Below are 10,000 nucleotides of genomic sequence, written 5' to 3' on the forward strand. Positions count from 1 at the left end.
ACCGCGACACGCGCGACTCCGTATCGTCGCGAAAAATCGTTCGCGAACGCGTCTTATGCGCCTCACCAGTGGTCTCTGCTGCGTCGCGTGTCTATATTCTCTTTTTACACTCTTCTCCTTCTTCTATCACATTTTACTCGATCGCGAAAAAGACTCTCGCTAGACGATCTCGCGCTCCGGTTAACTTTAACGCCCGTCCGAGAAGAATTTTCGGGGACTGGACGACCGAAGCGGATCTCGCGCGGTCTCGCGATCGACAGTGAAGAGAAGTGCAGAAGAGGAAAAGAAGACACGACAAACACACACCATGGGGCGACCGACGCGTTCGTTTCAACGCTTTCGCACAAAGTCGGCGGCGGTTATATATTTATATCATTATATTCCGGCGGACGGGACGCGACGTTCGAAAGCCTCGCCAAAGAGGAGCTCCTGCCTCTTCCTCTCTCTTTTCTACGAGAAAAGATAAACGTATTTTACGGGGATACGGAAACGTTACCACGTGGTGTCACACACGATCGTCCGTCTCTTCTCTATAGCAGAAACCGATAAAATACACCTCCCGAAAGAGAGTATATGGTGATTCTTTTTATATATATATATATTTCGAAATACAACTGAACGTGGCGGAAGCGCACGGTGGTGGTCCAGCGAGGACACGCGACGACGGGGAATAAGAACTATTCGACCCGTTACGAATACGCATGCTCGTCCCGCACGATTTTAACACACACCGTGTTTTTCTCCAGTCGTCAAAGCGTTCGTGCGTCGAATTCGAAAAATAAAAAAAAAAGAAAAACACCTTTTCTCTCTCTCGGGGTAAAAGAGTCGATGTGTATTGTGTATAAAGGTTCTGCGAGAAGTCTCGTTTTGACGTGTGTTCCGCCGATAACGACGATCCTCCGAAACGGGGATACAGAAACGTTACACCTCACAACACGATCTCCGTCTCTTCTCTATAGCAGAAACCGATAAAAATACACCTCCCGAAAGAGAGTATATGGTGATTCTTTTTATATATATATATTTCGAAATTCAACTGAACGTGGCGGAAGCGCACGGTGGTGGTCCAGCGAGGACACGCGACGACGGGGAATAAGAACTATTCGACCCGTTACGAATACGCATGCTCGTCCCGCACGATTTTAACACACACCCGTGTTTTTCTCCAGTCGTCAAAGCGTTCGTGCGTCGAATTCGAAAAATAAAAAAAAGAAATACACCTTTTCTCTCTCTCTCGGGGTAAAAAGAGTCGATGTGTATTGTGTATAAAGGTTCTGCTGCGAGAAGTCTCGTTTTGCCGTGTGTTTCGGTAACGACGATCCTCCGAAACGTACATCTCATTCGTAAGAGAGGAAGAAAACAATCTCCCTGGGGCCAGTCGGTAATATACCGACATACGACGTGTCGTGCACATCCGTCTCACGCACGGTATACAAAATATGAATAAAACGTGTGTAGTCTCTCTCTCTCTCGACTTCTTAATATTTTCTTTCACCTCTGACGCATCATTTCAGGTGACGTCGGGAGCGCGGGAAAAAAAATTTTTCTAAACACACGAAACCGTTCATCTCACGAACAGCCGAAAAAGTTGTCGCTCAGATCCATATCGCAGTGGAGCGGTATCCGCGGGCGGTCGTAATTGAACGACGCACGACGCCGCGAACACTCACGCGAGTCCATACAAACGATTCCGATCGTTTTGCAACAACTAGAACGTACACTGTCCGTGAAATTCACAGAATTTTCGCGTGTCCGCGACAAACGCCGACGAGACACCCATCGTTCGCTCGTACGTAGCATCCTTCTCTTAACCCGACTCAGAAACGTTCTTTGCGCCCTTCGGTAAAAAAACGTTCGATCCGAAGAGGTGAACGACGGCGGGGATTTGACAGAGCTACGCAAGCAGTGTATGGTACGTAAACGACCCTCAGCCAGGCGTGGTCCAGGAATTGTATCCGTGGACCGCAATGTGCGTTCGAAATGTCGATGTTCATGTGTCCTGCAGTTCACACGTTGACGCGCAATTAGCTGCGTTCTTCATCGACCCACGAGCCAAGTGATCCACCGTTCAGGGTAATCGTATAAATTTTATATTTCACATATATAATTTTATTCTCATTTGTTCGACCTAATATCTCTCTTCTTTCAAAGAGAAGATAAAAGTTGATACCTGAATCTCCGACCAGCGCGCGAAGGAGATTCAGGCGTCGCCTTGGAGACGACACCGAAGCCTTTCGAGACGAAAAACGTTCAAGTAATATGTATATATTTCTCGACGTTCCGGGCGTATAGTGCATTCAAAAACCCGCGAAAGACGCAGAAGACTCGCACGCGTGGAAACGACGGGGATATATTTTGTATCCTACCCGATACTGAATCCATCGCGTGCAGTCGACCCTCGCGTTCTTCCGATCAGACGCATCTATTGTTGCGCGCATGTTTTCGCGTCGCATCGCGCGAAACGTTGCACGAATCGTACCGATCGATCGATTGAAAGCAAATAATGAAAAAAGACTTCACAGCTGGCTCTTTGCCGGTCATTCGTCCCATGTTATCTCTTGCCGCGAAATTGGCGCGCAAGAGTTGGGTGTCAGACGCGCGGCTTTAAAACGAGCTTCACGGCCGGTCCCTTCGTTACCGCTTTCGTTCTTTCTCTCGGAACGACCATGAACGAACACGACGAGCGACGCTACGGCATACACACGTCCACGGATTCGATTAAAAAAACAGACTTCACAGCTGGCTCTTTGCCGGTCATTCGTCCCATATTATCTCTTGCCGCGAAATTGGCGCGCAAGAGTTGGGTGTCAGACGCACGGCTTTAAAACGAGCTTCACGGCCGGTCCTCTCAATTCCGTGTACGGTACACGCAAGATGCGGGTTCCACTTCCAGACTACCCGGTCCCTTCTCTCTACGAGAATCGATAGTAGAAGAACGGCTCGAAAACGCGTCTCAGAGACTAGGGGAAAAGAAGCGGTATGCGAGCGAAACGAAAACGCATTATGGAAACGTCGCGAAACAATGTTCGACGGTTGCTCGGTTCCAATCGTGCGGCCGTTTCAATTTCTCGTGCGCTTCACCGTCCCTCCGTAACTCTGGCCGATCGCGTATACCGAAGAGCCGACACGCGCAAAAACCACAGGCATTGTATACTGTATATATATATGTTACAGTCACAGCCTTCGCGCGTTTTACTCTCCGACGCGGGGTTTCCACGACGAAAGAGAGACAGTTTCGTGGCGGGTGACTCGGCCGAATCGCTACGACGGGTATTTCTATTATAGAACGAATCATCGCCACCCTTTACCAGTGCCCGACGAAGGAATCACAAGGTCATCTGGAGTTTACAATGCCAGCGACGGTAATTCCAACGAAGACCCGATAAGTCAACTCATCGTTCTATTTCTCCCCGTACAGAAAAGCGAATCGACGCTAACGCACCTCGCGCAAGCACGAACGTTCTCTTCGCGTGGATCATCCCATCGTCGAAAGATGTAAAGACGCATTGGAGATCGTGGTCTCTGGCGGGCTCATTGCACGCCCCACTGCATATCTTTCCTCGAATCGAGAATGATTCGTCCACTAAGGCTGCGAAACTACGCGTCGAGGAAACTAGGGGAAAGAAGCGGGATGCGAGCGAAACGACAATACATTATGGAAACGTCGCGAAACAATGTTCGGCGGTTGCTCGTTTCCTCCTGCGGACGTTTCATTGCTCGGGCGCTTCACGTCCCTCCGTAACCTTCGCGCGATCGCGTGCCCCGGAGAGCCGGCAACCGGTGAACCACAGGCGTATAAACTATAGTCTTCTATAGCAAGCCTTCGGCGGTTACTCTCCGACGCGGGGATTCCACGACGAGAGAGAATTTCGTGGCGGGTGACATCGGTCGAAACGCTACGACGGGTATTTCTATTATAGAACGAATCATCGCCACCCTTTACCAGTGCCCGACGAAGGAATCACAAGGTCATCTGGAGTTTACAATGCCAGCGACGGTAATTCCAACGAAGACCCGATAAGTCAACTCATCGTTCTATTTCTCCCCGTACAGACAAGCGAATCAACGCTATCGCACCTCACGCATGCACGAACGTTCTCTTCGCGTGAATCGTCCCATCGTCGAAAGATATAGCCGCTTGGAGATCGTGGCCCATCAAGTTCTTCCGTAACTCCTGCGCGATCGCGTACCCCGGAGAGCAGGCAACCGGTGAACCACAGGCGTATAAACTATAGTCTTCTATAGCAAGCCTTCGCGTTTACTCTACGACGCGGGGATTCCACGACGAGAGAGATTTTCGTGGCGGGTGACACGGCCGAATCGCTACGACGGGTATTTCTATTATAGAACGAATCATCGCCACCCTTTACCAGTGCCCGACGAAGGAATCACAAGGTCATCTGGAGTTTACAATGCCAGCGACGGTAATTCCAACGAAGACCCGATAAGTCAACTCATCGTTCTATTTCTCCCCGTACAGAAAAGCGAATCGGCGCTATCGCACCTCACGCAAGCAGGAATGATCTCTTCGCGTGGATCGTCCCATCGTCGAAAGATGTAAGACGTACAGAAATCGTGGTCCATCACGATTATTCGTAACTCTCCGAGTCGCGTATCTGAGAGTAGGACAAACGGAGAACCACAGGCATAAATAATACTATATGTTTCTTATATAGTTAGCCTTCGCGTTTTACTCTCCGACATGGGGATTCCACGACGAGAGAGAGTTTCGTGGCGGGTGTCTCGGCCGAATCGCTACGACGGGTATTTCTATTATAGAACGAATCATCGCCACCCTTTACCAGTGCCCGACGAAGGAATCACAAGGTCATCTGGAGTTTACAATGCCAGCGACGGTAATTCCAACGAAGACCCGATAAGTCAACTCATCGTTCTATTTCTCCCCGTACAGAAAAGCGAATCGACGCTATCGCACCTCGCGCGAGCACGTAACTACTCTTCGCGTGGATCGTCCCATCGTCGAAAGATGTAAGACGCACGGAAATCGTGGCCCATCAACGTTTTTTTGTAACTCTGCCGATCGCGTATCACAGAGCCGAGACGCACATACCACAGGCGTATAATACCGTTTTCTTTCGTATGGTAAGCCTTCGCGTTTACTCTTCGGCGCGGGGTTTCCACGTCGAGAGAGACATTCGTGGCGGGTGACATCGGTCGAAACGCTACGACGGGTATTACTATTATAGAACGAATCATCGCCACCCTTTACCAGTGCCCGACGAAGGAATCACAAGGTCATCTGGAGTTTACAATGCCAGCGACGGTAATTCCAACGAAGACCCGATAAGTCAACTCAACGTTCTATTTCTCCCCGTACAGAAAAGCGAATCGACGCTGTTGCACCTCACGCAAGCACGAACGTTCTCTTCGCGTGGATCGTCCCATCGTCGAAAGATGTAAGACGCACGGAAATCGTGGCACATCACGTGTTTTCGGAACTCTGTCGACCGCGTATCTCAGAGACGACGCGCGCGAACCACTGGCATATACTATTATATATCGCGTTTTACCCTCCGACGCGGGGATTCCACGACGAGAGAGAGTTTCGTGAGCGGGTTGACTCGGAAGAAACGCTACGACGGGTATTTCTATTATAGAACGCATCATCGCCACCCTTTACCAGTGCCCGACGAAGGAATCACAAGGTCATCTGGAGTTTACAATGCCAGCGACGGTAATTCCAACGAAGACCCGATAAGTCAACTCAACGTTCTATTTCTCCCCGTACAGAAAAGCGAATCGACGCAATCGCACCATACGCGTGCACGTAAACAACTCTTCGCGTGGATCGTCCCATCGTCGAGAGACGTAAGTTTTCATAGTATGAATTCGCGTTTTACTCTCCGACGCGGGGATTCCACGACGAGAGAGAGTTTCGTGAGCGGGTTGACTCGGAAGAAACGCTACGACGGGTATTTCTATTATAGAACGCATCATCGCCACCCTTTACCAGTGCCCGACGAAGGAATCACAAGGTCATCTGGAGTTTACAATGCCAGCGACGGTAATTCCAACGAAGACCCGATAAGTCAACTCAACGTTCTATTTCTCCCCGTACAGAAAAGCGAATCGACGCAATCGCACCATACGCGTGCACGTAAACAACTCTTCGCGTGGATCGTCCCATCGTCGAGAGACGTAAGTTTTCATAGTATGAATTCGCGTTTTACTCTCCGACGCGGGGATTCCACGACGAGAGAGAGTTTCGTGAGCGGGTTGACTCGGAAGAAACGCTACGACGGGTATTTCTATTATAGAACGCATCATCGCCACCCTTTACCAGTGCCCGACGAAGGAATCACAAGGTCATCTGGAGTTTACAATGCCAGCGACGGTAATTCCAACGAAGACCCGATAAGTCAACTCAACGTTCTATTACTCCCCGTACAGAAAAGCGAATCGACGCAATCGCACCATACGCGTGCACGTAACAACTCTTCGCGTGGATCGTCCCATCGTCGAGAGACGTAAGTTTCATAGTAAGCCTTCGGCGTTTTACTCTCCGACGCGGGGATTCCACGACGAGAGAGAGAGTTTCGTGAGCGGGTTGACTCGGAAGAAACGCTACGACGGGTATTTCTATTATAGAACGCATCATCGCCACCCTTTACCAGTGCCCGACGAAGGAATCACAAGGTCATCTGGAGTTTACAATGCCAGCGACGGTAATTCCAACGAAGACCCGATAAGTCAACTCAACGTTCTATTTCTCCCCGTACAGAAAAGCGAATCGACGCAATCGCACCATACGCGTACACGTAAACAACTCTTCGCGTGGATCGTCCCATCGTCGAGAGACGTAAGTTTTCATAGTATGAATTCGCGTTTTACTCTCCGACGCGGGGATTCCACGACGAGAGAGAGTTTCGTGAGCGGGTTGACTCCGAAGAAACGCTACGACGGGTATTTCTATTATAGAACGCATCATCGCCACCCTTTACCAGTGCCCGACGAAGGAATCACAAGGTCATCTGGAGTTTACAATGCCAGCGACGGTAATTCCAACGAAGACCCGATAAGTCAACTCAACGTTCTATTTCTCCCCGTACAGAAAAGCGAATCGACGCAATCGCACCATACGCGTGCACGTAAACAACTCTTCGCGTGGATCGTCCCATCGTCGAGAGACGTAAGTTTTCATAGTATGAATTCGCGTTTTACTCTCCGACGCGGGGATTCCACGACGAGAGAGAGTTTCGTGAGCGGGTTGACTCGGAAGAAACGCTACGACGGGTATTTCTATTATAGAACGCATCATCGCCACCCTTTACCAGTGCCCGACGAAGGAATCACAAGGTCATCTGGAGTTTACAATGCCAGCGACGGTAATTCCAACGAAGACCCGATAAGTCAACTCAACGTTCTATTACTCCCCGTACAGAAAAGCGAATCGACGCAATCGCACCATACGCGTGCACGTAACAACTCTTCGCGTGGATCGTCCCATCGTCGAGAGACGTAAGTTTCATAGTAAGCCTTCGGCGTTTTACTCTCCGACGCGGGGATTCCACGACGAGAGAGAGAGTTTCGTGAGCGGGTTGACTCGGAAGAAACGCTACGACGGGTATTTCTATTATAGAACGCATCATCGCCACCCTTTACCAGTGCCCGACGAAGGAATCACAAGGTCATCTGGAGTTTACAATGCCAGCGACGGTAATTCCAACGAAGACCCGATAAGTCAACTCAACGTTCTATTTCTCCCCGTACAGAAAAGCGAATCGACGCAATCGCACCATACGCGTACACGTAAACAACTCTTCGCGTGGATCGTCCCATCGTCGAGAGACGTAAGTTTTCATAGTATGAATTCGCGTTTTACTCTCCGACGCGGGGATTCCACGACGAGAGAGAGTTTCGTGAGCGGGTTGACTCCGAAGAAACGCTACGACGGGTATTTCTATTATAGAACGCATCATCGCCACCCTTTACCAGTGCCCGACGAAGGAATCACAAGGTCATCTGGAGTTTACAATGCCAGCGACGGTAATTCCAACGAAGACCCGATAAGTCAACTCAACGTTCTATTTCTCCCCGTACAGAAAAGCGAATCGACGCAATCGCACCATACGCGTGCACGTAAACAACTCTTCGCGTGGATCGTCCCATCGTCGAGAGACGTAAGTTTTCATAGTATGAATTCGCGTTTTACTCTCCGACGCGGGGATTCCACGACGAGAGAGAGTTTCGTGAGCGGGTTGACTCGGAAGAAACGCTACGACGGGTATTTCTATTATAGAACGCATCATCGCCACCCTTTACCAGTGCCCGACGAAGGAATCACAAGGTCATCTGGAGTTTACAATGCCAGCGACGGTAATTCCAACGAAGACCCGATAAGTCAACTCAACGTTCTATTACTCCCCGTACAGAAAAGCGAATCGACGCAATCGCACCATACGCGTGCACGTAACAACTCTTCGCGTGGATCGTCCCATCGTCGAGAGACGTAAGTTTCCATACTATGAATTCGCGTTTTACTCTCCGACGCGGGGATTCCACGACGAGAGAGTGTTTCGTGAGCGGGTTGACTCGGAAGAAACGCTACGACGGGTATTTCTATTATAGAACGCATCATCGCCACCCTTTACCAGTGCCCGACGAAGGAATCACAAGGTCATCTGGAGTTTACAATGCCAGCGACGGTAATTCCAACGAAGACCCGATAAGTCAACTCAACGTTCTATTGCTCCCCGTACAGAAAAGCGAATCGACGCAATCGCACCATACGCGTGCACGTAACAACTCTTCGCGTGGATCGTCCCATCGTCGAGAGACGTAAGTTTCATAAGTAAGCCTTCGGCGTTTTACTCTCCGACGCGGGGATTCCACGACGAGAGAGTGTTTCGTGGCGGGTGACTAGGCCGAAACGCTACGACGGGTATTTCTATTATAGAACGAATCATCGCCACCCTTTACCAGTGCCCGACGAAGGAATCACAAGGTCATCTGGAGTTTACAATGCCAGCGACGGTAATTCCAACGAAGACCCGATAAGTCAGCTCATCGTTCTATTTCTCCCCGTACAGAAAAGCGAATCGACGCTATCGCACCTCGCGCGAGCACGTAACAACTCTTCGCGTGGATCGTCCCATCGTCGAGAGACGTAAGACGCACGGAAATCGTGGTTCATCGCGTCTTTTCCTACTCTCTTGAATCGCAATTTCGTATAGAGCCTACACACGCGAACCACCGGCATATACTATTTCTTCTCTCATAGTAAGCCTTCGCGCGTTTTACTCTCCGACGCGGGGATTCCACGACGAGAGAGTGTTTCGTGGCGGGTGTCTCGGCCGAATCGCTACGACGGGTATTTCTATTATAGAACGAATCATCGCCACCCTTTACCAGTGCCCGACGAAGGAATCACAAGGTCATCTGGAGTTTACAATGCCAGCGACGGTAATTCCAACGAAGACCCGATAAGTCAACTCATCGTTCTATTTCTCCCCGTACAGAAAAGCGAATCGACGCTATCGCACCTCGCGCGAGCACGAAACAACTCTTCGCGTGGATCGTCCCATCGTCGAAAGATGTAAGACGCACGGAAATCGTGGTTCGGCGGGCTCTATGCGCCTTGTTCAAAGTAAAAAAAAAAAATTTCGACGGACGGGAGAAGTGTATTTCTCCGCGCGTAAGCCGTTCGAAATTTCCGACGGACGGGAGATGAACTCTCCGCGCGTAAGCCGTCTAGTCATACAGCAGAGCAGGTATCGAGATACCTCTCTGTGCATGATCGTTCAAGTATTTTTCACGAGGAAGCGTTGTTGCACGTTTATCGCTCCTTCCTCCTCTGTATATATAATATTATTTCTCTTGTGTATCGAGTGTGTGCAGAAATTGAACTCGTACACTTATATATATATATGTATGTATCTTTCGCTCCTTTTTATATTATCTTTCGCTCCACTCTTTATATTTCTCATGTTTCCTTCTTTCGGTCAGTTCTTGTAGTGTATTTTGCTCGTTAATGATCCTT

At 49.7% G+C, this 10,000-nt stretch overlaps 2 non-coding genes across 2 annotated transcripts in view; both read right to left on the bottom strand.

Annotated features, from left to right (window-relative positions):
* Positions 1 to 1,921: 1,921 nt before the first annotated feature.
* LOC143176054 (5.8S ribosomal RNA) lies at positions 1,922 to 2,076 on the bottom strand. The gene has a single exon (XR_013000658.1). It is a non-coding gene; the product is annotated as a 5.8S ribosomal RNA (ribosomal RNA).
* A 7,913-nt stretch (positions 2,077 to 9,989) lies between these two features.
* The window catches only part of LOC143176060 (small subunit ribosomal RNA), a 1,921-nt gene continuing 1,910 nt past the window's right edge, over positions 9,990 to 10,000 (bottom strand). The window contains exon 1 of the ribosomal RNA XR_013000662.1: positions 9,990 to 10,000. This exon is cut by the window's right edge and continues 1,910 nt beyond it. This is a non-coding gene — a ribosomal RNA (small subunit ribosomal RNA).

Source organism: Nomia melanderi, unplaced genomic scaffold (genome assembly GCF_051020985.1).
Source record: "Nomia melanderi isolate GNS246 unplaced genomic scaffold, iyNomMela1 scaffold0349, whole genome shotgun sequence".
Taxonomy (NCBI): Eukaryota; Metazoa; Arthropoda; class Insecta; order Hymenoptera; family Halictidae; genus Nomia; species Nomia melanderi.